Genomic DNA, 23,952 nt, shown 5'->3' on the forward strand with positions numbered 1-23,952 from the left:
TAAAGTGATGCATGCATATCGAGTTGACCCTTGAACAACATGGGTTTGGATTATGCAGTCCAAATCTGAGCGGAATTATGTTCCTGTAATGAATGAATTTCTACACAATCTGTAGCTGGTTGAATCTGTGGATGTGGCTATGGAGGGCTGGCCATGAGATTAAGTTTCCATGCAATCTGGTGTCCATGGTGGGTCGTGGGATGAATCCCCTGTACCATCCCTGATACGACGGGATGTGTGTAGTCAGAGAAAGTAAAATCACATAGGGAAAAACAATTCCTTGCCCCAGTCTTCATGGCTATTTTTTGCATCCTGTACTTATTTATAGATAACTTATTTCCTCATATTGCTGTTTCTTGACTTTATCTAGTCGTTGTGTGTTGACTTGTGACTTTTGAAGATGAGAATTGGGGTCACTTATCACCTCTCTTCTCCCCTCTCTCCAAGACCACTTTGTCACTGTTTGACGTGCTCTATAGGCTTCCTTGCTCCAGTACAACACTTATTCCTTAGTCCTTGTTCTCCCAGCTGGAGGAAACTGTCTCTGGACCCCTCTCTTGGTGCACATTTATTCCCTCACCTCTCCTCCACTGTCATTTTCAGACTTTTCCATTTTCCTGCTCTGAGTTCCCATCACCAAGGTGGAGAGATCTTGTGCATTCTATTCTATAACTGCAGATGGCCCACCTCAGTTCCGGCTGTTGGCTGAGTCATAAACGTTGCCAGATGACCATCTGTGTGTCCATCATTATGGTCGTGCTGTTGGTCTCAGAGTCAACTAGTGCACTGTGATTACATTTCCATCTCTGTATAGCCTTACTTTTCCCTGGGTGTTTTTTCTCCCCGCTCACCACTCGCATATCTTCAACCATTTCCCTGCCAAATTCTTTGCCATAAGGGTTGTTTTCTTGAGACACTTCATGGCGCACATTTTGGGCTCTTCCATTTCAAATAAGTATGTGTCTGAGTCCTACCATCATGGCTGAGGTATGGTCCAGTAAAATCTCACCTGTGGCTCCTTCCTCAACCCTTGTCACTCCAGGCACCTCCATCACACTCTCTTTCCTGATCTCTCATCAGCCTTGGCAGTAGATTCATGGTTATACTTAGCCTAAATAATCTAGGTTCCTTTGATGGAGCCTTGCCACCTAAGTGTGGTGGAGCCAGTGCCTACAGTTTCCCTGGATGAACTAAGCTCTTGGCAGAGTGGTTCTGAAGGAAATTTGCTTTCAAACTTCTGGGAATTTATGGCTTTTACATCATGGTACGCCTTATTTCCACCTGTAATCTCGTTCAGCGTCCAGTGATCTTAGTTCATGGTTTAATATACATTTGTAAAAGCCTTAGTCTTCTATGACTGCCTCAATTTGGAAAATGGCAACACTGACTCAGAAGCTCTCCAGTTCTAAGATCAGTAGCCTGTTGGGCAGCAGGATAGAGAGCTGGTGGGTTTGTACGGACTTGAGCTCTCTTCCAGACTCTAGCTCTCTGCCAGTCTCTGACGTTGCCTTGCTGTATCTTCAGTTAGCAACAGGTGTGACAAACCACCTGCCTCTGCCCCCAAACATCACAGAGCACCAGCCTCACACAAACTACCCAGTGCAGAAGTGGAAGTATGAACCAACTTCATGACAGCCAACGGGGATCTTTTCCCAGCAGACAGTGTGCTCGTCTCCTGAGTGAATGTGTGTGTGTGTGTGTGTTTTCTTTGTGAGCATGTATGTTTCTGAGTGATGGGTCTTGGCTTTGCCTGGTTTCTTCCTCACTGTGCTCCTGATGGCCATTGGAAACAGCAGGAGGATATGAGAGAGAGAGGATGGATGGTCTGGCTTCTCTCTCTCTCCTGCTTTTATTTTATTTATTTATTTATTTATTTTTTGACCATGCTAACCAGCTCATGAGATCTTAGTTCCCCAAGCAGAGATTGAACCTGTACCCTTGGCAGTGAAAGCACGAGGTCCTAACCACTGAACTGCCAGGGAATTCCCGATCTGGCTTCTTGAAGGGGCTTCATCCTTGCTATTCTCATGGTGAGTGCTGAAGTAACACCCATTTCCTCTGCAGTGATTGGCTGAATCAGCCAGCGTGCCCTGTCCTGTCCATGGGAGAGGTCAGGCTCTGCACTTACACAGGTGGCCTGGCTCTGGGATGTGGCTCCTGTGCTAAGTAAGCTAAGCCCCGCTGCCTAGCTGTTCTCTGCCTTCAGCAGAGCTGGGGAGATTCGATGTGACTTGAGTACATCTTTGTCAGAGCTGGGGAGATTCGATGTGACTTGAGTACATTGTTGTCAGAGTTTCCGTGTCGTGATGACCAGCTCAATCACCGACTTTCCAGAGGACTAACAATGTAGGTGTCACGAGTAGGGAAGAATGTCTAAGAAGGGGTGGATTTGGACTCAAGAACCCTAAGATAGCTCCACCCTGGAACCCAGCTCTGCCCACCACAATAGCGCTCCCTTTGGGTCATAGATACAAGTGACGAGAATGTGTTCTCTCCTGAGTGAATATGTGACTTGGGAGATCCTTATCACTGTCTTTGCTGCTTCTCTTCTCGAACCAGAGCTCAGAACCACACACATTCTGCCTATCACTAGGCGATGATAAGAGTACTTACCCTTCTAGGTGATGATCTGGTCCCTTGCTCCCCCACTCTGAGTCTGTCTCTAAGCTTGATAGTCGACCTCTTGTGTTCATATATCATCATCCCACCTCAAGAAGTTAAAAAAAAAAAAAAAGTTTTGTCCCAATCTGTCTGAACTTGGTAAACGATCTAATATATGATGAGATCTCAGTGATGTGCTGGTGGGTCTCTCAGAGTCGGCCATCCCACTGAGCCTGCAGGCTGGGTGTCTCCCCGCTGGACAGACACCTCATTTGGCTCTTCCTTCAGTGTCCTCACGTCTTACTCATCCACGATGTAGCTCCTTATGGTGCACGTGTCCTTGAAACTCCCTTAGCCCTTACTGTGGTTCTTCCATCCTCTGTTGACCCATTAGCTTGTCCATACACGGAGCCAGTTGGGCTTAACCGTTAAGCACAGGTGGCTTAACCATTCTGGTCTTCACTCTTTTTCCTTTGGCTGGTTGAGGTATAAGTCTGCTTTCAAGTTGTCTATACAGTGATGAAAGAAACTCCGTTAACAGGATTAAGTAGACTGAACACCAAATCTCAGTGCCTTTCTTGGTGCCCAAGGTTAAATATAACAAGAGCTTGGGGTTCTTTGTGTCTACACATGCAGTAAGAGTGCCTGGTCCCAATTACTGCATAAGAAACCCCTTTCTCGATACGTTAGTACATTTCCCCCCTCATCTTTATTTTTTCTGAGCACAAAGCCCTTCTGTTTTTCCAACCAGCTCTTGTTAAATCCTTAAAGACCCAAAAATCCAGATCAGTAAACAGTGGCAGGATTTCCCCCCTGTGTGTTGGAGAGTTGGGAGGGGAAGGTGGCTTCCTGGGGAAGCAGGTGCAGATCAAGTAGAAGGGGGTGGGAAGGAACGCTAAATCCCTCTTTCCCCCTCCCAGACCATTCCCAGAGCAGTAAATCCAAGCTTGCTGGAGTGACAGTGAGGAGAAGCGAGGCTCAGCCCGCTCTGAGCAGAACACTCGTACCAGTTCAAGGAGCCTCATCCTGAAAGAGTCCCACCTGGACACCTTCTGTGCCTAGGGACATGCTAGGACACACACCACCCACTCCATAGAGGGAAAAAATCCAGACACCAGGGAAACCAGAAATGGCAAAGAAACATGAGACAGGAGGGCTGCCAACCTCTGGCTTGGCCTCTGCACCTGGCATGGAGGGCAGGGCGCATTATATCATGTCTGGCATTACCCTTCACTGTGGAATGTTCCACCCACATGAAATCTTTGCTTTAGATGTAAATAATATACAATTTGTGACTGTCATCAAGCCTAGAGTACCTTCCCCTTTTCACACTTGTACTAACTTTAACTTCTTTAAAAAAGAGAGAGAGAGAGAGAGAGAAAGAGAAAAGCAAAACAAAACAAAACAAAAGACACACACAACAACAAAAAGACTGTTTGGATGCTGGAGAAAGGATGGTCACCCAGCCAGTCTGACACAGGGGTACAGAGAGGGGACAGGGGTTGCTTTACGGTGCACAGCTCCTTCTCTGTGACACCCTGTGAGCTGTTACCATTTTATGTCTGTACACAGCACATTGGGATCAGGAATTTCCAGCACGGAGTTTAGTGCTGCTATGGACACATCACATGCACCCACTGGCCCATTTCAAGTACTATGTTACCATGTTTTAAAAGGGAAGCTCTCTGGACCAGAAGAGCACATAGATGTGCTCATTAATCTGATGTGATTTCCATGATGACTCTACTCCAATAAAAGGGACAAAAGAAAAAAAGGAAAAACCCATATCTTTGTTTACAGATGATTAACTAGAAACAACCCCGCTCACCGCAGTTTGCAGAAGAGAAGACCGTAGAAAGCATTCAAGTCCGAAGCTCCAAAACAGAGATTTTCTTTGCTTTGTGGTTCCTTTAAAGACACTCACACCTTCTTGGTAAGAGATGGCCATGCTTCATAGAAGTGAAAAGTCAAAGGCGAGACACACTCGGAGGACATTTGAGCCTGAGATGAAGCATGTATGTAATATTTCTACGATGGAATTTTAGGTTTATATGTCAATATGAAACAAAAGCAGTTTGAGGGGAAGCAGGACACCACTCTGCCGTTACACTCTGTATGCTATAGTACCATTTTGTATGTATGTTCAAGAAGCATTGAACAAAGCAAAAAGGTGATGTATGTATAGGATAAAAATTAATTGTACGGTATCATTTCAGTACATTTTGTTGTACACTTTAATCTTGTTTCCTTTCTCTTCATTATTGATAAGAGGATGTGAACTGTATAGTTTCCAGCTAGTTACTCATAATAAAAAGAAATAAAAAAGAGGGTACTAGAGGAAAACAAGAAAGAACATTTGTCAATTGCAGTTGTCAAAAGAAACAAAAACCTAGCCTTATTTGTGAAGCATAATTGCTTTTCGCATACGGAAGTATTTTTTTCACAATTTCTTTGTATAACATTTGTATGAAACTTAAATATCTTCTCTGATGAGGGTGTTTCTTTGTGACTGAACCAGTAGATTCACGAGGTATGTTCTTATGGGTTCTCCCCACCCCCTAATTTTTTCAGAATCTTCACCTTTTTTAAATGAAGCTGTTTTGGAAAAAATATGCCTTGCTCTTCCTCGAACTGACAGTTTTCCATTTGGTCAGGATGGATGTATCAGGTTTGGGCCAAAGACGGAGACGGGGTCACATGAGGTCAGGAAGGTTTCTCTCCACATTATAAATAAATGTCCCCACTTGCAGCTTTCCTGGGAAGTTCAGTTCTAGAGAATTTACTGACAGAGATGGAGACAGAAGGGAAATCTGGGGTCAGTCTCAGAAGAACACTGGCAGGGAATGAATTTGTCTTTCAGTAGCCAAGATGGCAACCTGAGCTACAAGGAGCTCTGTGGGCAACGTGTGACCTTGACTCTGCCCAGGCACATCCTGGTCATTTCATCTTCATGGGTCACATAAGTATTTTTTTTTCCATCATTTAAACTTGGGAACACTCCTCAGCTCCATGGCTAGACAAAAGCAGGGCATGTTTGGCCCCTCAAGCCATCCCTGGCTGGTGTTGTGAAAGGAATGGAATGGAACTGGTTTAGAGAAGACCTTACAAGAGCTTCCTTATTCTTCTCTCGGGGTATGGGAGCCTGCCACGTGGAAGGTGGCAGTGTGTGTCACAACTCCCAGTTGATGGATATTCAGGTTGTCTGCTGATACCAGCCATGGCCAGCAGACCAGCCTTGTGTGCAAGTCATCAGCTAGGTGAGGGACCTATGGAATTCATCTCAGGAGGTTACATCCAGGGCTCGGGGACTGGCCAGGACTTGGAGGTTCCAGACAGGGAAGCAGGACCTTCTGCCTCTGACTTTAGTCTGAGTGGGCTGTTTTCAGGGCTCAGTGGCTCAGAGTCTAGAAATGAGGAGGAGAGGGAGGCCACCAACTGTCTGCCGTGGTCCTTTCTCCTTTCTCTGAGCAATGGCTAAGCACAGGGCAGGATGGGCCCCACCACCTACCCCCTTCTACCACTGCCCCGACCTGCACAGTTGGCCTGGTAGGTCTCCTGCTGCTGCTAAGTCCCTTCAGTTGTGCCCGACTCTGTGGGACCCCATCGATGGCAGCCCACCAGGCTCCCCTCTCCCTGGAAATCTCCAGACAAGAACACTGACGTGGGTTGCCATTTCCTTCTCCAATGCATGAAAGCGAAAAGTGAAAATGAAGTTGCCCAGTCGTGTCTGACTCTTCACGACTCCATGGACTGCAGCCTACCAGGCTCCTCCATCCATGGGATCTTCCAGACAAGAGCACTGGATTGGGTTGCCATTGCCTTCTCCATTGGTGGGTCTAGAGATGACCTTTAATGCAGCCAGGCACTATCGCCACCTAATGGTCGTCATGGAGAACTGCAGCCCTTAGAGCGGAAGCTAGACCCAGGAGGGCACCGGTGGAGGGTCATTCATGAAACAGTTGTGTGCTGAGCATCTGTGGGGAACCAAGCACTGAGGACACAGGCTCTGCCTTCATCCATCTGACATTCTCACTGGGAAGCAGATCTGTATATGATAGAATCTTAGGTGGGACAGAATCAAATATGTAGCATATGGAAGGGAAGTAGTTGGTGTGATTGGGGACGGCCTCTTGTAGAACTGGCCTTTGAACTGAAACCTTTATGTGGGAACTGAGCACGATGTCTTCAGCAGTGATTTAGTAGTGCCGGCTGAATGTTAGAAGTGCCTGGCAAGTATTAAAACAACAATAAATGCTCAGGTGCCACCCTCTTTCCCCAAGTAACGATATCTGACTCTCTCAGGTGGGGTTGGGGCATTCATAAGTTCTTCAGGTGATTCTGCTGGGCAGCTAGATCTCAGAGCCTGTACCTTTATTGGAAGAACACCCAAGGTAGAAGGGAGAGCAACTAAAAAAACCTCAGGGGGCTTCTGGATCTTCTCAGAATAGGAGAAAGTTGAGGGGGCCAGAATGAGGGATTCAGCATTGGAGATGGAGCTGATGAGATCAGAGAATGAAAAGAAATCAAGGGGTATGGGGGCTGAATTATGATCAGAAGGAACTGGGAAGCCAGGTTGGTTGACATTTTAAAAAGGATTTATTGAGATAGCATTTAAAGTGTATAATTGCTTTGGGTATTTCACATTTTTTTTTTAATATGGTAAATGAGATGTAACAAAATTTTTCCTTTTCATCATTTTTTAAGTGTGTTAGTCAAGGTTGGGGTTTAAACATGTAAATCAGCAGGAAAGGAACATGATAAATGTGCACCAAACCAAGCAAAAGAGGAGGAGATAGAGAGTCTTCCGGAAAAAGAATTCAGAATAAGGAGGTTAAAAAAGATCCAAAATCTGGAAGACAAAATGGAGTTACAGATAAATAGCCTGCAGACAAGGATTGAGATGATGGTGAATCATTGAACAGGGACCTAGATGGAAAAAAAAAAAGAGCCAATCAATAATGGATAATGGAATATATGAGATCAAAAACTCTCTGGAGGGATAGAAAAGTAGAATAACAGAGGCAGAAGATAGGATAACTGAGGTAGAATTGAATGGTAGAAATAAATGAAGCAGAGAGGAAAATAGAAAAAAAAAAGAATTAAAAGAATAGAGAACAACCTCAGAAACCTCTGGGACAATGTTAAAGGCCCCAACATTTGAATCAGAGGAGTCCCAGAAGGAGAAGAGAAAAAGAAATGCCATGAGAAAATACTTGAGGAGATAATAGTTGAAAAATTCCCTAAAAAGGGAAAGGAAATAGTCACCCACATGCAAGAAACCCAGAAAGTCCCAGGCTGGATAAACATAAAGTGAAACACCCCAAGACACATATTAATCAAATTAACAAAGATCAAACACAAAGAACAAATATTAAAAGCAGCCAGGGAAAAACAACAAATTACACACAAAGGGATTCTCATAAGAATAACAGCTGATCTTTCAACAGAAACTCTTCAGGCCAGAAGGGAATTGCAGGACATGCTTCAAGTGATGAAAGAGAAAAACTTTCAACCCAGATTACTGTACCCTGCAAGGATCACATTCAAATATGAAGGAGAAATCAAAAGCTTTACAGACAAGTAAAAGCGGAGAGAATTCAGCACCACCAAACTAGCTCTTCAACAAATACTAAAGATCTTCTCTAGGCAGGAAAAACAGAATGGTTGCATAAACCTGAACCGAAAATAGTAAAGCAAATGGCAACAGGATCACACCTGTCAATAATTACCTTACATGTAAATGGGTTGAATGCCGCAATCAAAAGACAGAGACTAGCTGAATGGATACAAAAACAAGACCGCTACTTATGTTGTCTACAAAAGGCCCACCTCAAAGCAAGGGACACATACAGACGGAAAGTGAAGGGTTGGGGGGAAAAAAAAACAGAAGAAAGCAGGGGTAGCAATACTCATATCATATAAAATGCACTTTAAAATAAAGCCTGTGGAAGAGACAAAGAAATACACTATATAATGATCAAAACATCAAACCGAGAAGAAAATGTAATGATTAAAAATACGTAAACACCCAACATAAGAGAACAGCAATATGTAAGGAAAATGCTAACAAGCATGAAAGGGAAGATTAACAATAACACAATAATAGTGGAAGATTTTAATACCACACTCACACCTATGGATGGATCAAGTAAACAGAAAATCAACAAGGAAACACAAACTTTAAATGATACATTAGAACAGAGAAACCTAATTGATATCTATACTAATTTTACACCGAATAATGAATTTCACATTTTTTCTCAAGTACACATGGAAACTTCTCCAGAAGAGATCACATCCTTGGCCATAAGTCCAGCCTTGATAAATTCAAAAAACCTTGAAATCATTCCAGGCATATTTTCTCATCACAATGCAGTAAGACTAGATATCAACTGCAGGAGAAAAACTGTTAAAAATTCAAACATATGGAGGCTGAATGTCACGCTGGTAAATAACCAACAAATCACAGAGGAAATCAAAAAGACATCAAAATATGCATAGAAGCAATTGAAAATGAAAACACAACAAGCCAAAACCTATGGGACATTGTAAAATCACTGCTAAGGCGAAGGTTCAGAGCAAAACAGCCTTACCTCAAGAAACAAGAAAAAAGTTAAACAAATAACCTAACCCTCTGCCTAAAGCAACTAGAAAAGTAAGAAATGAAGAACCCCAGGGTTAATAGAAGCAAAGAAATCATAAAATAGGGCACAAATAAATGTAAAAGAAACAAAAATGACTAGAGCAAAAATCAACAAAGCTAAAAGCTGATTCTTTGAGAAGATAAATAAAATTGACAAACCATTAGCCGGACTCATCAAGAGGCAAAGGGAGAAGAATCTAATCAACAAATTAAAAATGAAAATGGAGAGATCACAACAGACAACACAGAAATACAAGTGATTATAAGAGACTACTATCAGTAACTATATGCCAATAAAATGGACAACTTGGAAGAAGTGGACAAATTCTTAGAAAAGTACAACTTTCGAAAACGGAGTCAGGAAGAAACAGAAAATCTTTACAGACCCACCACAAGCACGGAAATGGAAAGTGTAATCAGTAATCTTCCAGCAAACAGAAGCCCAGGACCAGACGGCTTCACAGCTGGATTATACCAAAAATTGAGAGAAGAGCTAATATCTATAGTACTCAAACTCTTCCAGTTGCAGAGGAATGCAGACTTCCAAACTCATTCTTTGAAGCCACCATTACCCTACTACCAACACCAGACAAAGATGCCACAAAAAAAGAGATAACTACAGGCCAATAACACTGATGAACATAGATGCAAAATCCTTAACAAAATTCTAGCAAGCAGAATCCAACAGCATATTAAAACGATCATATATCATGACCAAGTGGGCTTTATCCCAGGGATACAAGGGTTCTTCAATATCTACAAATCAATCAACATAATACACCACATTAGCAAATTGAAAGATAAAAAAACATATGGTTATCACAATAGCTGCAGAGAAAGTCTTGAACGAAATTCAACATCCATTTATCATCAAAACACTCCAGAAAGCAGGCATAGAAAGAACATACCTAAACATAATTAAAGCTATATATGGCCAACCCACAGCAAACATTATCCTCAATGATGAAAAATTGAAAGCATTGCCCCTAAAGTCAGGATCAAGATAAGGATGTGCACTCTCACCACTACTATTCAACATAGTTTTGGAAGTTTTGGCCAAGAGGGATCAGAGCAGAAAAACAAATACAAGGAATCCGGATTGGAAAAGAAAAAGTAAAACTCTCACCGTTTGCAGATGCCATGATCCTCTACATAGAAAACCCGAAACACTCCACCAGAAAATTACTAGAGCTAATCAACGAATATAGTAAACTTGCAGGATACAAAATGAACACGCAGAAATCCCTTGCATTCCTGTACACTAACAAGGAGAAAACTGAAAGAAATATTAAAGAAACAATTCCATTCACCATTGCACCGAAAAGAATAAAATAGTGAGGACTATATTTACCTAGAGAAACAAAAGTCCTGCATATAGAAAACTAGAAAACACTGGTGAAAGAAATCAAACTGGACACAAAGAGATGGAGAAATAGACCATGTACATGCATTGAAAGAATCAATATACTGAAAATAGGTATACTACCCAAAGCAAACTATAGATTCAATGCAATCCCTATCAAGCTACCGACGGTATTTTTCAGGGAACTAGAAGAAATAATTTCACAATTTGTATGGAATTACAAAAAACCTCTAATAGTCAAAGCAATCTTGAGAAAGAAGAATGGACCTGGAGGAAATGCCCTGCCTGATTTCAGGCTATACTACAAAGCTACAGTCATCGAGACAGCGTGGTCCTGGCACACACACAAAAAAGATATATAGATAAATGAATCAAAATAGCAAGCCCAGAGATAAATCCACGCACCTATGGATACTTTATCTTTGACAGAGGAGGCAAGAATGTACAATGAAGACAAGACAACCCCTTTAACAAGCATGCCGGGAAAACTGGTCAACCACTTGTAAAAGAATGAAACTAGAACACTTTCTAACACCGTACTCAAAAATAAATTCAAAATAGATTAAAGATCTAAACGTAAGGCCACAAACTATAAAACTCCTAGAGGAAAACACAGGCAAAATACTTTCTGACAGAAATCACAGCAGGATCCTCTATGACCTATATCCCAGAGTAATGGAAATAGAAGCAAAAATACACAAATGGGACCTCATTAAACTTAAAAGCTTTTGCACAAAGAAGGAAACTCTAAGCAAGGGGAAATGATGGCTTTCACAATGGGCGAAAATAATAGCAAACGAAGCAACTGACAATGAATAAATCTCAAAACTATACAAGCAACGCCTGCAGCTCAATTCCAGAAAAATAAGCGAGCCATTCAAAAAATGGGCTAAAGAACTAAACAGACATTTCTCCAAAGAAGACATACAGATGGCTAACAAACACATGAAAAAATGCTCAAATCACTCATTATCAGGGAAATGCAAATCAAAACCATAATGAGGTACCATCTCACACCAGGCAGAAAGGCTGCTATCCAAACGTCTACAAACAATAAATCCTGGAGAGGGTGTGGAGAAAAGGGAACCCTCTTACACTGTTGTTGGGAATACAAACTAGTAGAGCTACTATGGAGAATAGTGTGGAGATTCCTTAAAAAAAAAACTGGAAATGGAACAGCCACATGTAACAGCAGTCCTACTCCTGGACGTAAGCCCCAAGGGAACCAGAACTGAAAGAGACACATGTGCCCCAATGTTCATCGCAGCACTGTTTATAATAGCCAGGACACGGAAGCAACCCAGATGTCCATCAGCAGAAGAATGGATAAGAAAGCTGTGGTATATATACACAATGGAATATTACTCATATATCCAAAAGAATGCATTTGAATCAGTGTTAACGAGGTGGATGAAACTGGACCCTATTATACAGAGTGAAGTAAGCCAGAAAGAAAAGCACCAGTAACACACACACACACACACACACACACACACACACACACACACACACATACATATGCCATATGTATATATATATATATATGGGCTTCAGAAAGATGGTAATGATAACCCTATATGCAAGACAGGAAAAGAGACACAGATGTATAGAACAGTCTTTTGGACTCTGTGAGAGAAGGCAAGTGTGGGGTGGATTCGGAGAATAGTGTTGAAACATGTATATTTCCATATATGAAACAGACCTCCAGTCCAAGTCCGATGCATGAGATAGAGTGTTCAGGGCTGTGGCACTGGGGTGACCCAGAGGGATAGGATTGGACGGGTGAGGGGTTCAGGATGGGAAACACATGCACAACCGTGGCTGATTCATGTCAATGTGTGGCAAAACCACTACAATATTGTAGACTAATTAGCCTCCAATTAAAATAAATAAATTAAAAAAAGAAAGAAAACTAAAAAATTCAAAACGAAAAACATGTAACTGTTTTCTAAACTGCAGTGTTCACAGACCATCTTCATCTTGGACTACATGAGGACACCACCTCTATTATTACTGATTTTTTTTTAATCCAGCAAAAGAAAGTTGACTCTCGTTCCTTCTAGCATCACTGGTGTGGGTGTATCCCACGTGCTGAGGTGTATGGTTGAGAGATTGCTCCATACAGGAATCTTTTGGTCTCCATGACAACCCGAGGAGGCAAGTACTAATCATAGTCCACTGTCAAGATGAGGAAAGTGATATGCTCCATGTCACACAACAGGTCAGTCAGCACCACAGCCTGGATTCAAATGGGTCTACCCGACTCACAACCCAGGTCAGTGACCCCCTCAGAGGGACACTGGCCCAGAGTCTGTGGCACTATAATAATTTGACAAAATGCCTCTCCCTGACTCCACTGCCCATGGGGTTGGACATTGTTCCTTACTTAGTCTAGTTTTGCAAAGAGGCTTGATGGTTAAATGAAGTTAGAGGGGTGTCAGCTTTCTACTTGAAAAGAATAAAATCCATTACAGGTAACTTTGAGCAGGAAAGAAACTTATTAAGAATATTAAGTGACACAGATTTCTGGGAGGGAAGGCTGGAGAGGCAGCCATGACAATATAGAAATTAATTGCAGGATCTTCTGTCACTCATTGGAAAAGACCCTGACGTTGGGAAAGATTGAGGGCAGGAGAAGAAGGGCATGGCAGAGGATAAGAAGGTGGGTTGGCATCGTCAACTCAATGGACATGGGTTTGGGTGGACTTTGGGAGTTGGTGATGGACAGGGAGGCCTGGCATGCTGCAGTTCATGGGTTCGCAGAGAGTCGGACTCGACTGAGTGACTGAACTGAACTGAACTGTCACTACCACTGGCTTCAGACTCAGCGGCTGTCACTAGTGAGATGGCTTATGTTCCTTGCACCTCTGCTAGATTGAATTCTATGCAATAGAATCCACTTGCATTGCTTTCACCTGTAGGTGTATCCATTGGTTAAGCCTGCATTCCATGTGGCTGTAGTAATTGAGTCTTAGGTGCCATCTGGATGTATTTGATTGGCTGAGCCTGGGTACCATCTAGGTGCATCTAATTGATTGAGCCTATATCACATGGTTACATTCTGACTGCAAAGGAGGTGGCAAAAATGAGATTCTGACTGTTTCTAGTGCAGATTTGTAAGATGGACAATTAAAGCATTGACTAAAAAGTCTCCTCCCTGCAGACTTGTCCACAGTCTCTTTATCAGCCACCTCAGCTTTTCAAAGCTCAATTCATCCTACTAAGTAAAGCGGAAGGGTTTAGTAAGTCAAGTGGTCTGTGCTCTGCTGTGTTAATTTGTCTAGGCTAGTTCTACATTTCCTAGAATCCCTTTCTTTGATTTTGAGTTCAGTCAGTCTGTTCAGTGGCGTAGTTGTGTCCATTTCTTTGCGAGCCAATGGACTGCTTCAAGTCAGGCCTCCCTGTCCATCATCAACACCCCGCAGTTTACTCAAACTCATGCCCATTGAGTTGGTGATGCCATCCAACCAACTCGTCTTCTGTTGTCCCCTTCTCCTCCCACCTTCGATCTTTCCCAGCATCAGGGTCTTTCGAATCAGTCAGTCCTTCATGTCAGATGGCCAAACTATTGGAGTTTCAGCTCAGCATCAGTCCTTCCAATGAATATTCAGGACTGATGTCTTTTAGGGTGAACTGGTTGAATCTCCTTGCAGTCCAAGGGATTCTCGAGAGTCTTCTCCAATACCACAGTTTCACAGCATGAATTCTTTTGGTTCTCAACTTTCTTACTACTCCAGCTCTGACATCCATACATGACTACTGGAAAAACCATAGCTTCGATTATGCTATTCCTCTGCCTTTTGTAAAACCAGCTTGAACATCTGGAAGTTCATGGTTCACATATTGCTGGAGCATGGCTTGGATAATTTTGAGCATTAATTTACTCGTGTGGGAGATGAGTGCAATTGTGCGGTAGTTTGAGCATTCTTTGCAACTGCCTTTCTTTGGGATTGGAATGAAAACTGAACCTTTCCAATCCTGCGGCCACTGCAGAGTTCTCCTGATTTGTTGGCATATTGAGTTCAGCACGTTCATAGCATCATCTTTCAGGATTTCAAAATAGCTCTACTGGAATTCCAGCACCTCCACTAGCTTTGTTCCTAGTAAAGCTTTGTAAGGCCCACTTGAATTCATATTCCAGAATGTCTGGTTCTAGGAGAGTGATCACACCATTGTGATTATCTGCATCGTGAACATCTTTTTGTACAGTTTTTCTGTGTATTCTTGCCACCTCTTCTTAATATCTTGTGGTCTAGAGGCACACAGATATCGTCTATGCCTGCCCAGCGGCTCCCTACCAGAGACTTCAGTGCTCAGACCACTGGATGGGAAATGATCTGAAGCTACTCTTCCACGGCCTCTTAAAAAAAAAAAATCCACAGAAAAGAGGTTGAAAGAAATTAAAAAAAAAAACAAAAAAACAAAGTCATGTAGCAAGATGAGAACCTTGACAGTAGAGAAGGAGGAGCATGTGGCAAAAAGCATAGGTTCTTGGGGAATAGGATTGTCCTTAGTAATGACATTTGCATTTCAAAACTTAGGAATGTGGCGTCTTACAATGTATCTTCCTAGGGACATGGTCCTTGTATTGTAATTTATCAAAATCCACTGACTTTCATAAAAAGTATGAATTTTTACAACATATGCAAAAAATTCTAGTCAAATCTCACTCATTAGGTTAGTCATATCCATGGTTTTAAATACTATTTCAAAACGGAAAATATTAAATTTCAGGAAAAGGGGTTTTAATATTATTATAAAGCATCATGAAATATCCAAAAACTTTCCCTTACTGTATCAACGGATACAAAAACATAAAATTCCCTTTACTTGATAAAATAATGAGTTAAAAGTGAAAAAAAAAGAGTAAGAGGCCTTGTAGTTGTCTATATACGAGAAGCTAGGTGATGATTTCCATTTTACGTTAGTCATAGTGGTGGTCACTCTAATGAGAAGTAACCTTATATTTTTCAAAACATCCAATAAATCAAAATTCTCAGGTGAAAAGAAAACTCATAGGTTCTGGAAAAGAGAAGCCCTGATGGGATAAAGTCACATAACCCCTTTCTCATAAAGTTAAGAATGTGCTCAAAAAGTGACAAGCACAGTGAGTAATCCTCACTAAATGGCTCTCTGTCTTTCTGATTAGATGTTGTCTGCTCCCTTTCAGTAGTTGGCGGTATTTTCTTTCTCTTTAGCCCCAGATTACTGCCACCCAAGGGAGGGGATGAGAAAAAAGTGATAGCAACACCTCTGTGTAATAAACCCACTGGTATCTTTCATGGAGAAGAAGAAGGATTTCATAATTTCACTTTCTAGTACTCAAGGAAGATGGTCCCAGCATAGGCAGGGCTTCCTGGCCAGCATCCACTACATCAGATCCACTGTGGAGGCTCCCTTGTGGTGCATGGATGGTGGGGAGGAGAGTCTGCACATAGAACAGCAGTGGGCGTGTTAACCCAAGTGTCTCTGGGAGACACAGGCGGTCAGCTCTGGGAACAGAGTCATACCAGCAAGTTATTAGAACAGCCACAACTTATCTTCATGCAGAAAACATTTTTTGGTGATCTTCTCAAGATTTCAGAAGTTAGGATGTTCAATACTATGATATCAAGCTACTGGTCTATCAAGTTAATTGCACACGATTTTTGTTTGATTTTTCTTTTTTTTTTTTTTCTCATGCTACAGAGCTTATGGGCTCCCTGTACCCTGACCAGAGAATGAACCCACACCCTCAGCAGGGAATGCACGGAATCCTAACCACTGGATTACCAGGGAATTCCTCATCTTTTTTTTTTTTTTTTTAATTTTATTTCTTTTTTTTTTTTTTTAATAAATTTATTTATTTTAGTTGGGGGCTAATTACTTTACAATATTGTAATAGTTTTTGCCATACATTGACATGAATCAGCCATGGGTTTACATGTGTTCCCCTTCCCGGACCCCCCACCCACCTCCCTCCCCATCCCATCCTTCTGGATCATCCCATTGCCCCGGCCCTGAGCCCTTGTGGTACATATACACAATGGAATATTACTCAGCCATTAAAAAAAATACATTTGAATCGGTTCTACTGAGATGGATGAAACTGGAGCCCATTATACAGAGTGAAGTAAGCCAGAAAGAAAAACAACAATACAGTATACTAATGCATATATATGGAATTTGAAAGAGGGTAACGATAATCCTCATCTTTTTAAATCTGAGTAATTCGGTAAAGAGCAGAGCAGAGACTGTGATCACCCCTATTCCCACCATCTCCAAAACACCACTTCCTGACATTATCACTTACTTGCTTACAATCTTGTACACACTCACAAATGTCTGTGAAAAACGACTAAAGTGAAAGTGTATGTGCTTGAGTGTATGTTTACTGGGCATATTGGCAAGAATTTGAAGATATCTGAAGAACAGCTTCTGTCAGCCCGTTGATATCTCTGTGATTGTCTTTCCAGCCTCTCCTGGAGAGAACGCTAGAGTCTGCCACTGAGCCCTTTCAGATTAAGTCAGCGTTCTTCTGGTCTGCCTGCCCCAGTGGTGAAATTTGCTTTCGAAGTTGAGGTATCACTCAAGGCATCTCTGTGGATCCTGCAGGGATTTTGTTGTCTCCGGTTTGATATTCAAGCTGAGCCTAAAGCACAGGAGAGAATGATCCTGTGCTTCCCATTTCCAAATTCGTTTTCTCTGTGGCAGCACTGGCATTAATCTGGGAATACCTTAGGTACAATTCCCAAGCATTTTTTTCATTCCTAGTACATCATATCTCTACCCTTAAACTCATCACAGAAAATCCAGAAACAGCAAAATAAGAGAAAAAGAAAAGTGTCAGCCAAATCCACCCATTAAGAGGCCCTGGTGTACCATGCTGACTGCTCCCCACCCAGGCTTTTACTCTCTGAAAAGTTTTTCTGAAGTTTTTGGTCTACACATTGCCTTGGGATGTCCAGTGATTTTGCAGACCTATACCAGGCTTCTGGTGGAGGGAAAGAAAATCACCGGTGTTCCATGAGAGCTGGGATTTTCATTTTCATACTCTAGCTGCTATCGGTGACAAATTTCCCACAACTCCCTTTCTGGCTCTCAGCTGCCACTCCTGTCATTAACTTCCCATGACACTCGGATGTGTTCCCAGGGCATGCTTCATGCTGAAGGAGGGTACTGTATGCAAAGTACTCTGTACGTATGCAATTGACTCTGCCTGATTATTATTATTGTTATTATTATTATTACTTTTTTTTCTTTTTTGCCTCAACACTGTGAACAGGCTTTCTATAGTTAGGGCAAGCAGGAGCTACTCCTCATTGCAGAGTGCAGTCTTCTCATTGAGGTAGCTTCTCCTGTTGCGGAGCAAAGGCTCTAGAATATGTTGTCAGTAGTTGTGGCCTGGGGGCTTAACTACTCTATAGCATGTGAAATCTCCTGGGGCCAGGGATTGAACCTGTGTCCCCCTGCATTGCCAACTGGATTCCCAACCACTGGGCCAGCAGAGAAGTCTGACTCCGCCTAATTGAAAAGATAAAATTAACATGAGGAATGCCTATAGAAAGATACGGAGATGCTCACAAAATAGGAAGAAAGGGTTAGCAGCCAGGCCTTTCAAGGCATGTGAAACAAGCAAATTTGGGGATCAAAATATCAAGAGCCCACTGGTATTTTCTTCTGCACCCTACTCTTGGGATGAACTAAGGCCAACCACATTTTGTAATTGTGTTCGTGCCCCAAAGCCCAAAGTGGGAGATAGAGGGATTTTCTTTGGCTTGGTCACTCAGTGCATGCAGGGGACTGGATGACTGCCCCTCAAAAAACCAAAGATGTTCTTTGATACCGGAAGAAAAGAGAATGGAGGCTGACTGGGCATGAGCACAGGGAGCCACTGTTGTTAGGGAAGTTAATGGAAGCTCTGATCCTGCTTCTCCCAGAAGACAGATACTCACAGTACTCTCACGCACTCAGGGACAGAGTGAAACACAGCCCTAAGCCCATCCATGGGTCTCCTGGTAAAAAGCTCCAAGCTCTCCACAGTGACACTGTCTCTTCTCCATCCCCCTGCCCTCTTCCGTCTCCCCAGCACTTGCAACTTCTCCACTGATGGTTTCCACAGTTCTGCCCCAGGAGCCAGCTTGTGCCTAGGTTCCAGTGTGCACTATGCTGTGGACTGGATCAGAAAGCTGGCCTTCTGCGACCATTGGGTGAAGGAGATATACAATGCCTACAGAAACAGTGTCGGCAGTGAGTGGGCCAGGGAGAGGGCCATCCATGGTGGTTGAAGGGTCTGTCTGCCTGGGCTCCAGGAGCACCCCAGGACCAAGGGAAATTCATTAAGAATGGATGCTATCATTCATATCCCACCTGCTCAGTGCCAGCTTCCAAGAGGCTTACACATCCTAGCTCACTCAGGGTTGCCCTCATGACACCCTCTGGGAGAGGATCTCATCATCCCCACTTTGGGTCTGGGGAAGCTGACGGAGAGATGACTTGTGTTGCCCGTCCATGATTATGCCTCCAGCCCCACCGTTGTGCTCCACATGTGGTCCTTGGACCAGCAGCATCAGGGTCACATGCAGGGTCTTGGAAATGCAGATTCTTTGGTCCCCATCTCAAACCTGTCAGATTGACAGCTCTGGGGTGGGATTTGGCCCTCTGAATCTTAACTGGACCTCCAGGTGATTCTGATGCTTGTTGGAAGTTGAGGACCTCGGGCTTCGCCCTGACTACTCAGACTGTGGTCCCTGGAGCAGCCACACGAGTTCATCTCCTGGGAGCTTGTTAGAAATGTGGACTCGAAGCCCCTCCCAAGGCATCAGGGTCAGATCTGTGTCTTTAACAAGACTCCCAGGTGATTCGTGAAAACATTGGTTCTCAAGCGTGACTCCTATTGGGATCCCCTGACGAATTTACCGTTCTGCTTTTTTGGCCTAGCTGCTGCTTGGCATTGGGACTTACTGAGTTCCCTGGGGGATTCTAATGTGTGGACAAGTTATGAAAGCCACCAGCTTCAGTGTCAGGAGAGGATTGGTTTATCATATTGTACAAGAAACCTGGAAGGTGCTGGAGGCAGGGTTGATTCACCAATGACCCTTGATCACTATTTCTGGAGTTCTCTAAGTCTTTGACTCTTTACAGGTGAGGCTGCTTCTCCCCCAGGAGGCACATGGGGATGTTTTTGATTATCATGATGACTCTAAGCAGCTACTGGCTGGTAAAGGGAATACAATTTGAGTAGGCGGATAATAAAATGTGCCATCTACACCTTGACCCCGTTCTCAGAAAGAGTAATGTCCCAGGAAGAACTTCGGGCCTCTGACTGGATAAAACCCATTTCTAGTCCCAATGCTGCCACTGTCTTACTCCCCAAGCCTTAGTTTCTAAGTCGGTGAAATGGGGATAAAAATACATATACCGTTCCAGCCTCCTGGAAGGCTCCTCCCCTTGCCCAGCTCTTTGGACTCACGCTTTTCCAGCTCCGGCTCACTCTAGAGGAAGCATTCCCTCCCAGCTCGCACTCCCACCCTCCAGCTCAGCCAGGCCTGCCCGCAATTCCCTCCACCAGCTCCCAATATTTCTCCTCCTCTCTTGTCAAGAAACATTTACCTTTGTGACACATGGTTTCATCAACGACCCTCCATGTGGAATGTAAGTTCCATTAGCTGAGCACCTACTGTGTGCTGGCCTCTCATGCACAGTCACTGTGCATGGGCAGTGAGCAGAACACACAGGCCGTCTCATTCTTCACCAAGCTCACAGCCTGGCTACAAGCAGTCAGCACCTAAGTGTAACAAGTGTGTCAATTGACCACCAGATCTTTGGAGAAAAATAAAGTGGAGAATGGAGAACAGAGGAGTGTCTAGGGGTGGTCAGGATGGGAGGGTAGGTGGTGATCAAGGCCGGCCTGGTTTCAAGGTGACAGCAGGACACAGGTGGGAGGAGAGGAAGTAAGCCCAGTGAGCATAAGAAGGACGGAATTTCCCGAGAGGAAGCAAGGAGTTCAAAGGTCCAAAGGCTGGAGCTTCCTGTGGAGAGCCAGAGTGCCCTCAAGGATGCACCAAGCAAAAGGCAACGGGTGGGGTGGGGATGGTGGGGTCATGGAGGTGCCTGCGGCCTTCAGAGGCACTTCAACTTTTTGTCCAAGCACTTCTTTTTAAAGAAGATTTCTTTAACGTTAACAGTGAATTGATATAGAGGAATTTTGTTACCTGTCTGTCCTTAACACTGGTGGTTCAGGGACCCCAATGCAGGGGCACAGGTTTGACGCCTGCATGGGGAACTGAGATTCTGCATGCCACATGATATGGCATGGTATATATTCAGTTTGGAGGAGACAATATTAATAATAGCTATAAGGATGACCATGAGAAAAGCTGAGCACCGAACAATTGATGCTTTTGAACTGTGTTGCTGGAGAAGACTGTTGAGACTCCCTTGGACTGCAGTGTGATCCAACCAGTCCATTTTAAAGGTAATCCATTTGGAATATTCATTGGAAGGACTGATGCTGAAGCTCCAATACCTAGGCCACGTGATGGGAAGTAGTGACTGATTGGAAAGGACTCTGATGCTGGGAAAGATTGAAGGCAGGAGGAGAAGGGGACGACAGAGGATGAGCTGGTGAGATGGCGTCACTGACTCAATGGACAGGCGTTTCAGCAACCTCTGGGAGTTGGTGATGGACAGGGAAGTGTACGGAAGGGCGTACTGCATTCCATGGGGTCGCAGAGAATCAGACATGACTAAGAGAGTGAACTGACTGATAAGGGTGATATACCAGGGTCTGAACAAATCAGTGGTGCGAACCTAATGAATTACCACATGGTTCCAGAACTGGTGTACCGGGTCGAGAGCTGGTCTCAGGTGAGCCTATGTGAAGCCCTCTGCTGGGGTAGGAGGGGGAGTCTAGAGGCCCTTTTCCAAGTACAGATCTAATTGAGAAGAAACTCTACCCTGAGCATGTGAGAGTGATCAAAAGAAACTTTGCTTCTATCAGTTAGATTGAGGACCTGCTTAGGCTCCTGGTCGTGGACACCCCACTACCTGCCCTCTCATTCTTACCTGGAGAATGACAGAGAAGTCCATAGAGCTGTCACTGCTATTCACTTGCCTTCTCACATTAAAGGAGGTTTCCTAGGGTGGTGTAGCAGATGTTTTGAAATGATCATTTACTATCCTGAAATGAAATACTGATGGATAATAAAACCATCTTAAAACCAAAATGTTCTGTCCCAGGAAATTAAAAAAAAAAAAACAAACTGTCCTGGAGATCAACATCCAGTAACACAAAGTGAAATAGGGAGTGAACTGCCTGGTGGTCCAGTGCATAAGACTTGACCTTCCAATGCAGCGGGTGCAGCTTCTATCCACATGGAGCTAAGATCCCATGTGTCTCAAGACCAAAACATAAAACAAGTGTTTATGTTATCATAAACATAAAGGAAGTGATGATAACAAATTAAATACAGAGCTTAAAAATGGTCCACATATTTTTTTTTTTTTAAAGAACTAAGAGTAGGTCATTTATACTCAAGGATTCAGTTCCTCAGGTGGCGGTAGTGGTAAAGATTCCCCCATATGCAGTAGACATAAGGTCTACTTAGGCAGACCTTATGTAGCAGACATAAGAGACACAGGTTTGATCCCTGGGTCAGGAAGGTCCCCTGAAGGAGGCCATGGCAACCCACTCCAGTATTCTTGCCTGGAGAATCCCAGGACAAAAGAGCCTGGGGTCTATAGCATCACGAAGAGTTGAACACAACTGAGCACACACATGTATTTATACTCACAACAATGCATGCTCCCGTAGGTAAATGTTTGAGCACTCACACTTGCACCCAAATGTGCCCTCACTGAGGATTCAGCCTGGCAAATGCAGGAGGACACAAGTGTGCAGTCTCGGCCATTCACAAAGCCATCGAGGTACTGTGGCCATCATGTGATTGCCACAAACTGCAAAGCAACCCATGGTTAGGCTCTGAATAAAACAAAATATTGACTTCTCCAGTTTGCACCATAATTGCAGCCCTGGAAATCTTTTATTAAACTTATGGGACAAAGTGCAGATAAGGGCCTCCACTCGGGGTATTATGAATGGGTTTGGACTTACCTAAATATCTGGCAGGACATTTGAGAATCATTCACGTCTAACGTGTATGCCATGAAGCAGGCACCTGCCCCCATGTGTAGTGGCCCCCCATATCATGACAACAGTCAAAAACCACACCCCTAGAATTTGTCACAGTCACTCCTCCTTCTTCAAGAACTGCTGGTCTAAGGCCGCCCTCCCTTAGTGAGCCACGAAGAGGTAGAGCTGACAGAGATGCCGCTTTATAAACTGAAGTGAAGTGAAGTGGATTCGCTCAGTCATATAGAACTCTTTGTGACCGCTTAGGCTATATTGTTCATGGAATTCTCCAGGCCGGAATACTAGAGGGGGTGTCCTTTCTCTTCTCCAGGGGATTTCCTGACCCAGGGACCAAACCCAGGTCTTCTGCATGGCAGGCAGTTTCCTTACGAGCTGAGCCACCAGGGAAGCCCAAGAATCCTGGATAAGGTAGCCTATCCCTTTCTCCGGGGGATCATCCCAACCCAGGAACTGGGGTCTCCTGCATTGCAGGCAGATTCTTTACCAACAGAGTTATGAGGAAAGCTGAATAAAATAGTTCCTTTTTTTTTTTTTTTGAGATCTTAGTTCTCCAAGCAGAGCTTGAACCCATGCCCCCTGCAGTGAAAGCACAGAATCTGAACCACTGGACACCCAGGGAAGTCCTGGAGGTGCCTCTTTCAATTCTGTGTCCCAGGTCTCTCCCTCGCTTCACCCTACAGCCACCTGCCTCTCACAGAAACAGGTGACAAGGAGAGCACATTTTGCCCTGAATCCCTGCTCTGCCATTGTTAGCTGTGTGGCCTTCAGCCAGTGGCAACCCTCTCTGAACTGCCTTTTTCTCTGTCAAACCTACAGAGAACAGATGCCAAGGGGGTCAGCAGAGGACCTGTGCAGAGTTAGCCCTCAGGAACCCAAAGAGGGTGTCATTAATACTCCCTGGGCCTGTGGGGGTGGGGGAGAAAGCTAAATCCATCTGCAGAAACTCAGAGGAGGGTCTCTCTCCAGGGGAGTCAGCAGAGAAAGAAAACAGGAACCTGACTTTGCACATAACAAAGGGGAAAGACAGAATGAGCAAAGAATGTAATTAAAAATAAAGCAAAGAAGAGGGGAATTCCTTGGGGGCTCAGTGGTAAAAAATCCACCTGCCAATGCAGGAATCACTGGTTCCATCCCTGATCCAGGAGAATCCCATATGCCATGGAGCAGCTGAGCTCATGCATTCCAACTACTGAGTCTGTGTTCTAGAGCACG

The sequence above is a fragment of the Giraffa tippelskirchi genome, chromosome Y (assembly GCF_054371585.1).
Source record: "Giraffa tippelskirchi isolate mGirTip1 chromosome Y, T2T-mGirTip1v1.2.pri, whole genome shotgun sequence".
Classification (NCBI taxonomy): Eukaryota; Metazoa; Chordata; class Mammalia; order Artiodactyla; family Giraffidae; genus Giraffa; species Giraffa tippelskirchi.